The sequence below is a fragment of the Periplaneta americana genome, chromosome 6 (assembly GCF_040183065.1).
Source record: "Periplaneta americana isolate PAMFEO1 chromosome 6, P.americana_PAMFEO1_priV1, whole genome shotgun sequence".
Lineage (NCBI taxonomy): Eukaryota > Metazoa > Arthropoda > Insecta > Blattodea > Blattidae > Periplaneta > Periplaneta americana.
In genome coordinates, this window is record NC_091122.1 from 35,675,030 (window position 1) to 35,690,672 (window position 15,643).

At 35.9% G+C, this 15,643-nt stretch overlaps 1 protein-coding gene across 7 annotated transcripts in view; it reads right to left on the reverse strand.

The window, feature by feature from the left end:
- The window catches only part of LOC138701207 (transmembrane protein 47), a 564,207-nt gene that overhangs the window by 179,669 nt on the left and 368,895 nt on the right, over positions 1–15,643 (reverse strand). Inside the window, exon 1 of one of the 7 annotated variants that reach the window (XM_069827864.1) lies at positions 3,284–3,399. The exons of 5 other annotated variants lie outside the window; for them this stretch is intronic. The gene's annotated coding sequence lies outside the window, so the exon portion shown is untranslated. Of the gene's footprint in view, positions 1–3,275; positions 3,400–15,643 lie in introns of those variants that run through there. One more of the 7 variants, XM_069827863.1, reaches the window with a different exon arrangement.

Genomic DNA, 15,643 nt, shown 5'->3' on the forward strand with positions numbered 1-15,643 from the left:
AAGGTACTTGTGCAGATATGAACATATCATACTCGTGGGTTTTAGTTCGAACATAGGTTTAAGGTACAAATTAGATTTACTTTAAATGTTATTTTAACTGATCGTGCTTCATTTAATTTAGGATGTTCCCTGTTATTATTATTATTATTATTATTATTATTATTATTATTATTATTATTATTATTAAGTATTGTTAGTGTTAATTATTAGTATTATTATTATTAATTGTGTTTATTATTGTCTTTATTGAGTGTAGGCCTAATTAGTTACCACTGCCACCGGGTATATGCCCATTGCAGTGTCAATAAATACATACAATACAATACAAGAATATTATCACCTTTGATTATAAAGAACAGACTGTTAGTGAAATATCACTGAGAATCACGACTTAATAACTCAGTATTTTAACACAACACAATCATCACTTTGCTAGTGCCACATCACGAAAGAAATTTCAGTTCGATCCCAAGTGAGTTGTTTGAAAATTTTTGTGCGTGGAGATGTTTAGGTGCAGGTTTTCTATTAACGCTTCCGTTAAGCCGTTAAATCCATTATTTATTCATCATCGCCATGTAAACATATCACCGATTTTAACAGCTTTTGTAGATAAAAAAAGACCGTTACCTTCTACGTATAGTATCAAGGAGTGCATTAACATTTATAATCGTATTTAAACAAATTCCATTCACTTATTTTTAAATAGTTTCCTACGGGTATTAATGTCGTAAGACCAAAAGCAGGGATTCTAGCAGAAGCGAAAACCGTTATAATTCGTAGTTACATTTTCTTTAAACATAATGACACAGTAAGAGAAAGTCCTTGGGTTACGGATGTTATAACGTCTACATTGAAGGTTTCGCTATGAAAGTGTGATGTATTGAAGGAGAAATACCTCCAAATGTAAACGAGTCTCAACCTTTCCGTGATATATCACGTATAACAGACGTGAGTACGCCCTGCTATTCAAATTTCATGCGTGGGTTGGTCTATACCTCTGTAGAAGTACATTTACGTAAGCTCTAATTAAATTATGGGGAAACAGTTGACTAGCCTATCTGAAAAACCCCTTAAGAATCTGTGATGGAAGTTCTCAGAAGAGATGTCTCTCTTGCTGTGTAACCCTGTATTGACGTATCGCTTCCACAGTCAAAGAAACCAAATATTCAACATGCGATAGATTGATTCTATGGCACTGTAATTTAGAACATTACAACGTCCTTAAATAATAATAATACTTACTCACTGGCTTTTAAGGAACCCGCAGGTTCATTGCCGCCCTCACATAAGCCCGCCATTGATCCCTATCCTGAGATAGATTAATCCATTCTCTATCATCATATCCCACCTCCCTCAAATCAATTTTAATATTAGCTTCCCATCTACGTCTCGGCCTCCCTAAAGGTCTTTTTCCCTCCGGCCTCCCAACTAACACTCTATATGCATTTCTGGATTCGCCCATACGTGCTACATGCCCTGCCCATCTCAAACGTCTGGATTTAATGTTCCTAATTATGCCAGGTGAAGAATACAATGCGTGCAGTTCTGTGTTGTGCAACTTTATCCATTCTCCTGTAACTTCTTCCCTTTTAGCCCCAAATATTTTCCTAAGCACCTTATCCTCGAACACTCTTAACCTCTGTTTCTGTTTCAAAGTGACAGTCCAAGTTTCACAACCATACAGAGCAACCGGTAATATAACTGTTTTATAAATTCTAACTTTCACATTTTTTGACAGCAGACTGGATGATAAAAGCTTCTCAACCGAATAATAACAGGCATTTCCCATATTTATTCTGCGTTTAATTTCCTCCCGAGTGTCATTTATATTTGTTACTCTTGCTCTAAGATATTTGAATATTTCCACCTCTACGAAGGATAAATGTCCAACTTTTATAGTTCCATTTCGTACAATATTCTGATCACGCGACATAATCATATACTTAGTCTTTTCGGGATTTACTTCCAACCATATCTCTTTACTTGCTTCAAGTAGAATTTCCGCGTTTTCCCTTATCGTTTGTGGATTTTATCCTAACATATTCACGTCATCCGCATAGACAAGAAGCTGATGTATCCCCGTTCAATTCCAAACCCTCTGTGTTATCCTGAACTTTCCTAATGGCATATTCTAGAGCGAAGTTAAAAAGTAAAGGTGATAGTGCATCTCCCTGCTTTAGCCCGCAGTGATCCTTAAATAATAATAATAATAATAATAATAATAATAATAATAATAATAATAATAATAATAATAAATTAATTGCAAGTACTTCTGAGCAACAGAAATAGTTTTATGATGATATTAAATAATACTGATTGTGTATATGTATTCAATCTCTCTTTTTTACTTTATTATTTTTATTATTATTTTTAAGTTAATATTTGTATACCGATATGTATTTATGTATGTGATTTGATCCTGGTTGCCAGGGAAAATAAAACTATTATTATTATTATTATTATTATTATTATTATTAAGTCAATGAAAAACCGATTATCAGAAAACAACGAAAAACAAACTGAAACTGAAAATTTAAAGAAAGGAGAGAGACATATGCAATGGCCTAAAAATAACCGTGTCTCAGAAAAAAATATAAAATGTATCTTCTCCTGGTACAGAAATAGGTAGAACAAAGTAAGATTAGAATCACGACACAATATTAACACAGAATTCACAAGAAAATCACAATATTGAGCGATGACTATGAAATAGCCGTTCCACTTCCTTAACTGTAACTATAGGGGTGGGAAAGACAGACATGAACCTGAATACAATTATGACTTGAAGAACCCACAACACATCGAGGGTGGTGACAATCACGACGACGTACACATCCTCTGATAATTCGTAAAAATATAAACTGACGTGAGGAGAAAAAATCTGAACGAAACCCAAGAATCTTCGTAAAGAAAACAAATAACGCACATTTAATATAGGCCTACCGATAAATTTGATACACCACGCGGGAATAAAAAATATACTTGATAACACCACGGACGCCTAGGAGGCAGAAAGAGGACCGTGATAAGAATCGCGAAGTATATGAAAAGTATGACGTCAGATACCTAATGCTGACAGAATCTTCGTAAAGAAAACAAATAACGCACATTTAATATAGGCCTACCGATAAATTTGATACACCACGCGGGAATAAAAAATATACTTGATTACACACGGACGCCTAGAAGGCAGAAAGAGGACCCTGATAAGAATCGCGAAGTATACGAAAAGTATGACGTCAGATAGCTAATGCTAACAGACTGGTGATGCTTACACACTCACAAAAGCAGAAGCTCACACGCGAACAGCACAAATCGACACAAGGCCGTGACCGCGCGCGGTGCAGGTTCGACAGATACTGTCGGGTGGCGCCCTCGGTTTCCAGGACAGCAGCAGTAGCAGCAGCTGGGCTGCTGGGACGCCAGCCGCCGAGTTTCTACTACAATCGATCATTCACAGCGTCGCTCGCTCCGGCGGGGGGTGGTGGATTTATTAAGGGTGGGGAATGGGGGTTGCATTTTTCCTAAATCACGATCAAACTCCCTAACACTGTAACAGACATTTATAAGGAACCGACAGTATTTAGTGTAAAATTGTACGTCAATTAGTACAGAAATACATCTGAAACGCCTTGTGTGGCTATCGCGGTCTGTGTGACTTAGTAACCAACATATCTCTTGGTGGACAGTCGTTCCCGTGGATATTGTGGCTTGAAAGGTACGTCCAGAGAGGGAGGAGCGGGATTTTCATACTACGATCAGAATGCTAAAGCAATAACGACGTAAATACCAGATCACTTATCTGTGGCACGCTAAGTATACGTCTTCATAGAACATCTTGTTATTCATCGTCTTTTACAGTATCCACCTCGAGTCAATGGAATTCCTTGTCACAAAGTACAGGGACATCATTTTATTTTTACTAACATTTTTAATATTAACCTGGCTATACTTGTAGAGAACCGGAAACATCGTTCGCTACCCCCTTCCACTACTGGAGTTCGATGATACTGGCGTAAAACACAAACAAATCACTTTACTAGGTATAGGAGGGAAGAAAACTACTTAGCCATTTACGTAGACTAGGAAATATCGCGATTTTGAGTTCGATAATTTTCATTAGGTTTTTGTTTAATCAAAATGCAGTACTATATTAACAATAAATTTTTTTACTCACGAACTGAGTTATCCATGCGAACATATTCATTATGCAGTGTATATTATACTGTCTACAGCACATTAGCGTACAATTTAGAGGATGAAGTTAAATTGAAAAATATTCATAATATGGATATTTAAACACATTTTTGAAAATGGTGGCCGTTCATTTCGATACAGGCTTCAGTTCTTTTGTGCATATTATCGCACTATAGACTACTGCATCTAATTCCAATTACCAGTTTCGTCTTTCGTACTAGTAACTCATGTTGAAATAATTCTGTACCTACTCTACGTACTGTAAATTCAATCTTCACTTCTGCCCGACCCGAAAATATATAATTACTCAGACATGCTATCTACTGTCCGTCCAAGTGGTTATGCCGCAGGATCGTAGAAAGGTGGAAAATCACGTGACAGTTAATTACTTAACGAGGCCCTTTTATTTAAGTTATTTCAAACAGTTGTATAATATTACGTAAACGCCCAATTCCTAACAGAAATTAATTTTTTCAGAAAAGAGCTAAGACAGCCCAGCTTTTACAGAGGGGCGTGCAGAAGCAGGTGGGGGGAAATCGGGATGCGACGTAGACAAACGGGCAGTACCTGTGCGAAAATATGATTCAATATTGAAAGCTCATTCGTCACTGGAAAAAGCGAACATATTTCTGGAACGCACTATGCTCACTAACTCAGTGTTGTTTACTATATGCGGCCTTGATTCTGTCTGGAGGACAGTTGGAACTTCATTAGTAGAAGGGGTGGGAGTGAAGTAAATTCAAAAACTCGGGTACAATAAAAATTGAAGTAAAAATAAAATGATGTCCCTGTATTAGGGGCTCCAAGACAATAAACATCTTTAAGAACAGCTTAAAAGACAACCTTATTAGCATTTCACTCCAATCATACTGATTTAAACTATCAGTGACTACATTTTTACTTCTTTCTTTTTGACATCATCCTGATGGTGCTGTATTTTCAAAATTGTCTCATAATAATCTCTTTCTATTATCTAATATTATTTGTATTGTACCTTAATTCTGCTACACAGTTTATTTCAGTGTTTAATTAATAGTTCATAGTATTTTGTTGTTTAATTCGTAAATAACTCTTGTATATATGTAACTCTCATCTAAATCAAATTGTTGAATTCTTTCTAAGTTCATGCATATGTATATATACTTTTTGCTGGTTGAGTGGAAGAGAAGGCCTTACGGTCTTAACTCTGCCAGCTAAAATAAATTATTATTATTATTATTATTATTATTATTATTATTATTATTATTATTATTATTATAAAAGCTCTACTGAGGCAGTGAAAAAAAATGAACGGCAACAGTGTTTGATAGAGATGTATTCACACGAAATGCTGTTTGCGGAACTCGCTTCACTTCTCTAGCTGACAGATCTGATAGTGGCTATGATTCATTCTTAATTTGGTTAACTAAGCGCGATGTTAGTGTATAAGCAGGGACGGGTATTTATGGAGATCGCGAAAATCACGACATAATAGATATATACCGGTAATAGATTTTTACTAATCTTTACGAATTAAGTGATTCTGATTAATAATATGCGGTTAAAACAATCACGACAAATCGCGAAATATGAACACATTCACGAATTATTACTATTGCGTCGTTTTATAGCGAATTTCATATTCTCAGATTTTTCGGATTTTTTTCACTTTAATTTGTTATATATCCAAGTAGGCTACATTACATGGTATTCCAGGTGTTCTGATTACATTAGTGAACTCAGAAAGCGGAGAATTCAAGCTTTCACTAATAATTTGAAAGTGTTAATTTGAGAGCTGCAAGTTTTTTCGTTTTTAATGAATGTGTGTTAAATGCAGTCTCAATCCATCAAATATTGTCTATTGGCCATACCGCACCTTTACCAGAATCCAATGAACCTTTAATGTTAATTATTTGGAAAGTAATATTCATACTGAGTTAATACTCCATTTTCAAAATAATTGTATTTTCCAAAATTTTCATTAATCTCCGCCAAGAGTACAAATCAATCTCCAACAATCTCCGCCGATACCAATATTAAAAACCACAAATGATAAAATTAATCGCCATAAATACCTGCCCCTGTGTATCACCTATCAACACCACAGACACGAGTTCGTATCCCTGTAAAACGCTTCTATTTCAAGAGTCCACTGCAAGAATGTTGGATGTCATTTGGAATACATTTTTCAGGAGAAGCAATTGAAAGTTTGAAATGCTTAGCGCTCAAAGCTTAACTGTGATTTTCCGATCATTACTGGACAATGACTATCAGTGTTAATGCCATATAACTCTGTATGTACATTCTATATGTCTTAAGCTATGCATTGACAGTCTTGGTTCATTTTCGACAAGAAAGTGACATCCATCATTCTTGCAGTGGACTCTTAATTTATTTTAGGTTTGTCTTGTGATAAATGCAAGGAGTTACGTAATAACAGACCAACCGACAATTTGATAAAGTAGAGATATTTGAACAGATCTGTTCTTGACTTGATTACCGAACTCAGAAAAAAATCAAGAATGCGACATCTGCGCTCTGCTGGCATTTTAAGCAAAATTATTTTATTGCCTAAAATGTATTTATTTATTTTGCAATATTAAATCAACTCCTGGTCTATTAAAAATCGGTTAGCATTTTATTATTATTATTATTATTATTATTATTATTATTATTATTATTATTATTATTATTATTTGTGGTAGTTTTTGTAATAGTATGAGAGTTATAATATGGACGGGGAATGTAGCACGTATGGGCGAATCCAAAAATGCATATAGAGTGTTAGTTGGAAGACCGGAGGGAAAAAGACCTTTGGGGAGGCCGAGACGTAGATGGGAGGATAATATTAAAATTGATTTGTGGGAGGTGGGATGAGATGACAGAGACTGGATTAATCTTGCACGGGATAGGGTCAGATGGCGGGCTTATGTGAGGGCGGCAATGATCCTGCGGGTTCCTTATAAGTCATTTTTAAGTAAGTATGAGTGTTGTATAAATGTTTAATAAATAACCAGATTTACTTCAATGGTCAATATCTCGAAAACAGGTTTTTGTCGGTTGGTCGCTAATTGCGTAACTCCGTCCAGTTGATGTATTTTTCGTCTTAAAATGGTAGTGTTGTAGCACCTGTAATAGGTAGGTTATGACGCACGTATAAATTTTAATAAGTAGGCCCATTATGCTCAGACTCCTTGTTTTTGTTATGTTCTTCGTTGTTTAACGACGATGTATCAACTACTCGGTTACTTAGCGTCCATGGAATTGGTGATAGCGAGATGGTATTTGGTAAGATGAGGCCGAGGATTAGATTACCTCACATTCGCCTTGGGGAAAACCTCGGAAAAAACCCCAACCAGATAATAAGCCTAATTTGGAATCGAACCCACGCTCAGGCATAACTCGGGATCGGCAGCAAGCGCCTCAGCCGACAGAACCACGCCGGTGGCCTGATTGTTTTGTTCTGCAAAAAATTTACTACACCTCTCCAGCATGCTACGCCTGATAAGAGTCGATGAGATAATGATTTGTGCATACGTTTTTCCTATTTTCTACTAAATCAAGACCAAGTCTACATAATCGTAGTTTTTTTTGTTAGGTTATTTTACGACGCTGTATCAACATCTAGGTTATTTAGCGTCTGAATGAAAAGAAAGTGATAATGCTGGTGAAATGAGTCCGGGGTCCAGCACCGAAAGTTACCCAGCATTTGCTCGTATTGGGTTGAGGGAAAACCCCGGAAAAAACCTCAACCAGTTTAACTCGTCGTTGTTCCCGCAATAACTCCCATATGACATATTTATCGATTTCCAGATTTTTGCTCCATTAAGTAACTTAAATAGTGATACAGCAAATAATAAAATATCCTATATGTAATTACATTTATTTCTTTCGAAAATGTAAGATTTCACAGTTTCCTATGTACCACTGACATAGCAGAATAAATGTGTTTTTTCCTCCTACTAAAAAATTTCATATTTTGCACATAGCAGTTATTGCAGGAACAAGTGAATCTAGTCTGTTATCAATCTTATTAAATTTTATTCCAACCAACACATAAATTTATAGGAAGAGCGTAGATGACGTACAATCAATTATGAAGAAATTCGTCCAATATTCCTTGGTTCACATACTAAAAAAAAAAGGTCCACACCTGCAGACTAACGGTTAGCGCGTTTGGCCGCGAAACCAGGTGGTTCGGGTTCGATTCCCGGTCGGGGCAAGTTACCTGGTTGAGGTTTCTTCCGGAGTTTTCCCTCAACCCACTATGAAGAAATGCTGGGTAACTTTCGGTGCTGGATCCTGGATTCATTTCACCGGCATTATCACCTTCATCTCATTCAGACGCTGAATAAGCTAAGATGTTAATAAAGCATTGTAAAATAAGTTACTAAAAAAAAAAGAGCATGACAAGACACTCGAACACATAACCTTACTATTATTAGCTACACGCCTTAACCAATCAAACTAGTGTGTCAGACTCACTATTTTCTTTTGTATTTTAAATGCCCTTATGTGTACTGTCTTTACGGAATCGAAAAAGAACATACGGGCTATTCCATATGAAATCGATCAGTAAAAAACCTCCCATTTTTTTAATACTCTAAATTTTTTCGCTATTTATACAAGGTGCTGAGGAGAGTGCATTTTCAAAAACATATTATCGAAAGTTAAATGGTTTTTATATTGTTTAGCGACAAATTTAGCGTATTGTATAAAAACAAGCCTCTTTCAGCGCTCAGAACTCTGGAACCATTTACTGCAGAACATTGAACGAGAGCTTATTTTGAAGCTGACATTTGGTAGGTTATGTTAAGAAGTAATCCTTATTTTTATTGTACACAGAGATACAGATAATCTGATTTTACTTGCTTTTCGGCTTTTTGGCCATTTGTAAAAATGTAAAAAAATATTGAGAATAAACCTTGCATTATTAAGAGGGATTCGGCATTGTTTGCTTAGTGGCTCGGCAATAGGTTTCGAGGGTATTAAATAAATTATTTTCACACGCCTAAACTTGAACGGCACAGTACCACATGCAATGGCCGAGAGCTGAAGATAAGCGAGCATTGGGCGTCATTTTACTCCTGTGTTTATAAAAACCTGTGATAAAGCTAGCCCAGCCATGACTGCTAGACGACACATCACGTGTTTGTCTCCTGGCCTTGCTTGTCTCGACTACCTCCCGTCTCACAGTCAGCTGGTTACTTCACGCGCGTACTATTTATTTTCTTTATTTGATATTTTCAATACTTTCTTATCAACGTAGCACCAGTAAAAAATATGTGTTTATTTGTATTTTCAATGCGGAATCTAACCATATATTTTAAAAATATTTTTTCGTGGTCAAAGGCGTCTTAATGAAGAAAAATCTAAATTTCTCCATTTCCATAAAAAGTAAGAAAAACTGTTTACATGTCAATATAAACTTTATTTTCTCAGCATCAAAATAAACCATGATTTTGATCATTGGGTGAAAGGGTTTCGGAGCCACAACAGTTTTAAAGTTGCTAATTTTATGAAAATACGATAAATTTAAATATTTTTAATTTAAACGCTATGAAGTTCTGATGCCTCAAACTTTGCACAAAGCATTGTATCACAGTTGTCAACGGACAGAAAAAGTTTCATTGTATTTAAAAAGCAATGTCAATTTTCTCTATATTTCGGTCGATTTGAGATGGAATAGCCCATACGGTACTGCATAACTTCGCATAAAGAAGGGATAGATGAGCCACCCGTTACCGGTTAGTATGATAAACAGAGACATGGATATTATTAGCGACGTTTCAATTTCCAGAAGCTGCTCATGCTCGATATGATGCGTGAATAGATTACAGTGCAATGTGGGATAAATCCACGCGTACTTAGTGCATATAATACCGCCAACTCCATCGCTTAATTTTGACACGGGCGATGCATAGCCGGTGAATGCTGTCTGGAGTGCAAATATACAAGAACATCCCAGATTTACTTCTCTTTCGAAGGAAGGCATAATAACGGTTTTTATAGCTATTAAAAATCCATCGCCCTCGAGCGGGTTTACATCCGTTGACTTCAGATCCAGTAGCAATAAACACAGAGGTTACCAACCTTTCCAGTGTCACGGACTCCTTGAAGTTCATATTTCATTTTAGCGGACCTCCAAAATGTTTTGTACAATTTAGACTTGTAAACATTAAACATTTGCATAACGTAATGAATTAAATACCCTTAATAAATTGCCAAGCAGTAACATGAGCCGGTGCCAAGAAGTCAAAAGGAGAATAGCAATGACAAAGGAAGCTTTTAATAGAAAAAGAAGCATCTTCTGCGGACCTCTGGAGAAAGAACTAAGAAACAGACTAATCCCCATTTCAGTTTGGTTGATAGGCTTTCCCCTCTACTCACACTCTTTACCATCCGTGAAGGGGAAGATGCTACTGGCTATCTTAAGGTACGCTACTTTTGCAGCGCTACTTTTGTACTGCAGCTGCAAAAGTTGCGTGTCGTGTTCACACGTAAGCCAAAAGTAGCGCGCTGCACGCTACTTTTCGTGCTGCGCAACCCGAGTGCAGCAAAAGTTGCAACTGGAGGTTGCGAGTCTGTTCACACGCAAGGCGCTACTTTTGCAGCCGCAGTCATGCTGCAGGTTCCCATCTCCGTGTTGACTTCTCAATGTACATTTTGTGGTTATGTTCGCATTATTAAGAAACCCACGCGAAAGCTTCCTTATCTATTATTTGCTTTTCTATCGTATGTAGTATTCAGAAATTGACATTATTTTTAATAATAATAATAATAATAATAATAATAATAATAATAATAATAATAATAATAATAATGATTTATTTAACCTGGCAGAGTTAAGGCCATACGGCCTTCTCTAACACTCAACCAGGAGTAAAAACTGCGTTATAGAAACACTACAAATTTACAAAGTACACACAAAACTGAATAAGATAATAATAATAAAATGTAAACAACAAGTAAGAAGAAATCAGACATAATATATAACATACAGAAAGAAAGAAAAAAGCATAATAAAATGTGAACAGCAGGTCAAAAATAAATGAGGCCTACAAAGTATAAAAAAATAAGAATTATTGATAATAATAATAATAATAATAATAATAATAATAATAATAAATAAGAATAGTAATGATAATAATGATAATAATAATATTAATAATAATAATAAATAAAATAATAATAACAGGCCTAATAGTAATAATAATACTAATAGTAGTAATACAATAGTGCAGTACAAAGCATACAATGAATACAATATTTTTAAGTATACACAGTAAGGAAAATTATGTTTATATGTAGCTCAACTTATCACATTAGAGATATACCATTATCGGAAAATATGCAAACAAAAATATAAAATAAGTTAAATATCACTAGAACATAAAAAAAATGTGAATACGTGGAAACATGCAATACAACACTTGTCATAATAGTAAGTTAGTTTGGCAACTCGTCATTTTTACTATAAAGCTTTTAAAAACGCCTATATACTTAAATGATAACCAACAGTATATTCACGTAATCAATGTTGGGAACCCTCCTATTTGGAACTACGCTACGGAAAATTTAAAAAATGAATTATATCGTCACCAATTATGCTCAGACTGTGTTGTGTATTTAATAACTGTTACAAATAATTTATTTTCATCACATCTAACATTAAAATATATCCAAACAATAAAAGTATCATTAGCACATTTGGGTGGCAACACTGGTCGCAACCGCATCAAACGTTTCAACAAAACCGATATCAAAAATGCTGCGGCTGCAACCCTGAGAACCCTGTTCACACGTCGCTACTTTTAAGTTGCGCACAGCATGGAAAAGTAACGAGCAGCAGGTTCGGCAGCCGCTACTTTTCGGGTTGCACCGTTGTTCACACGTCGCAGTACAAGAGTTGCGCAGTTTTTTGTATTGCAGCGCTGCAAAAGCAGCGACGTGTGACCGTACCTTTACTAACGTTCGACTAATTGACTTTGAACTTAGTGAAAATCCTTATTATTGAAAAGGTTAACCGGTAATCTATATTTCGAAAATCTATACTAAGCGTTTGTATTTCATTTTATTGCTACTTATATCAACTGGTACATTAAAAAGCTACTGACAGCAGAAGATAAATGTTTTCTTCACTGCTAGTTGCTACTCTACAGCATAAACGACGGAACAATCTGCACTGTGTCACTGCCCCTGACTTCATAATACAAACTAACATTCCCTAATTTAATTATTAGTTGAAAATATTGAAAGAACGACACTAAAATATACTCAAACATGTAATTGTCAAACATCTGTGTCACTGTATTTTATATCCATTTATGTACTTCATTTAATATTTTATTTTCTTGTGTGTACAATTTGGGGAGTGCAGCTATAAAGGTACGGTTTGTTTATGGCGATCATCGTCGGACGCACATCGCCGGCGATTATAAACGCTGGTGATGATCGCCGAGAAGTGGTTTCTTTATTGATGCACATCGCTGTAGATTCTCATTTGTTTATTCCTTCATCTACTACATATGGTCAAGTAAATTAATGTAGGCCACGGACATAACCTAAATATTATAATGAATGGAACAACTGGATAATACCCACGGCAGACCAATATCGATAGTCGACCCTACTCGCTGGCCACTAGTCACCGGGCCGTACCGGGCCGTATCAAACAAAATATAATCGAAATGGTGGTAGTCAAATTCGCGACTATATTCTTAAATAATTCACTCCATTAGTCAAGTTCAAGGTTTTATGTAGTACAACGGCGGTTTTCTGAATGCATTAAAAGAAAATGAAGATGTAATAAGATCATAAACTAGGTTATCACAAGGAAATTAACAGGAAAAAAGGTGTGTTTCACGGAATACCATTAAAATGACGGAAAGTAAATTTCCGGTTAATGTTCGCCAAAGCGTAAAGTACGTAATTATGACGGCGTTGCTGTTTTATTTCTGGCCTAAAGAAAAATACCTAGCATTTTACGAAAAAAAAATGTAGGGACCATGAAATTATTCACCGCTTTCATTATAGACCTATTATTTTTTATCAATATTACGAATCAAAAACTGTCATATTATATAATTTTAACTACTACATGGACGAATGAAATCAAGCTAACCTAACCAAAGCTAACCTAACCTAACCAAAGCTAACCTAACCTAACCAAAGCTAACCTAACCTAACCAAAGCTAACCTAACCTAACCTAACCTAACCAAAGCTAGCCTAACCTAACCAAAGCTAATCTAACCTAACCAAAGCTAAGCTAAGCTAAGCTAAGCTAACCTAACCGAAGCTAACCTAAGCTAATCTAACCTAACATAACCTTCGTAAATGCAAGGCCTGTAACCGGAGCAAGAAGGGATCTCAATCATTTAATCTGCAATGTACACGCAAAAATAAATTCAAGTAAGGATCACGTCCCGAGCCTCTCCTCTAAGGCACTCGTCATAATTTACTCGCAATATTTACGCAAATACACATTGTCGCTAACAGTGGCGCTATCTCTCAATAATGTTCAGAACGAAGGAGGTAGACAGAGAGAGAAAAAAATTTCTCCCGCCAACTACGCCACACACCAATGTCATGTTCTTATGTTGGTGACATTGTGTATTTACTTAAATTTGGTGATAAACGTAACGGCACGGTTCAAAGCGACCGTGCTAATTCTCCAGTATAGCGTAATGAATAAATCCAAGACAATTAAGTTGCTATTTATTCTAGAAGAGGGAGATGACGATATCACAATCTCACATGCGTATTATAAAAGGAACAAGCTACGGACTAATGAAATATTCAGGAACAGGTTTACAGAATTCTGTTTTAACACATTGATAATGAGACATCTTTATAAAAACGCTACAAAATTTAAGGAATATTTCAGACTCTCACCTGACCAGTTTGATTATGTTTTGAGTTTAATTGAAAATGACAATGTTAAATTACCTACAAATTTTGTCAAGACCCCCGTAACTCCAGTTGAAAGATTGGCAGTAACTCAGGTTATGAACTGATTATTATTATTATTAGTATTATTATTATTATTATTATTATTATTATCATTATTATTATTATGATACATGGTCTATTCCAAACAATAATTAAAAAAAAAAAATTGGCTAAACTAGCGCTGAGGTCGTTCCCTTCGTAATCCGCATATACACTTTACATGTACGAACATGTCATAGGTTAGGTTTGGTTCGTTTGGGCTTTTATTATGCCTTGTATATACGATCAACTACATCTCTACAAAAAAAAAAACACTATATTTCAGAATACCGCGTAAGTACTTAGGTAGGCCTAGTCACAGAAAACTTACAGAAGAGAGAATTTCCCCCTTACCCAACACTGAACGAAATTCTCTGGGGCTCGGGCGTGATAAAAATGTAATATGTTATGTAAGGGGTTTATTGTTTAATTTGTTTATTAATTCACAAGCTCATATTAAAAAGATCATTATGTTGTGACACATATTCAATAATAATTTCGTCTTCAGACCGCGAAAAATTACAAAACGTCTTCATTTGTTTTGCAGCCAAAACGTACAGACGTGGTTAACGTGTACAGATGAGATATTCGATATTACAACATGACCTTGTCTAAATATCGATTATTGAACACGAATGCGGCGATGTGCGTCCTGAATTTGCTTCAGAAGCAACCTCCAGAGATCTGCGTCGCGTCCAACGAACTGCGCTGGCGATCTTCGCTGTAAAGAAACCGTGCCCATTCAATTCAACTGCTAGCAACTCCGGCAACAATCGCTGGCGATGTGCGCCCGGCGATGATCGCCGTAAACAAACCGTACCTTAAGAGGTAACAGATACCGGTCTGTTACAGACGGACTCAGGGACAGTAGAAGGGGAAAGAAATGCCTCTCAACTTGTATGAAATGTCGTTTAGTGAAGTGCTTTGTGCGGAATGTACTATTGTATGGGGCAGAAACATAGACATTACGGCGAAGTGAAGAGAAGTGAATATAAGCATTTGAAATGCGGATATGGAGAATGATGGAGCATGTGAAATGGACAGACAGAGCAAGAAACGAAGCTGTGTTGGAAAGAGTGGATGAAGAAAGAATGATGATGAAGCTGATCAGAAAGAGGAAAATAAATAAATAAAGCTGCACTTCCGATAATTTATTACAGTTCAGAGTGGGATGACAGAACAGTAGGTAAAAGTTAAGTTCGGACGGCACTATTCCTCAGAAGTCCTACTTCTGGAATCGTCCCTGTTTGAGGTTAACCTAATCTGATATGTTAGAAATCGTCGCTGCGTCTCCAAAATCCGCTATGTGTGTTGAACAAGATTTTCCGGGACAAAGAAAAAAACATTGCGACGTTTAATTCCCTTGATTTTCACAGCTAGTGTAGGTATAATTTCAATTATTACAAGACAAATTATGAAATCATACCGAAAGTACACTACCGGTCAAAAGTTTTCGATCAGCTATGAAAACAACTA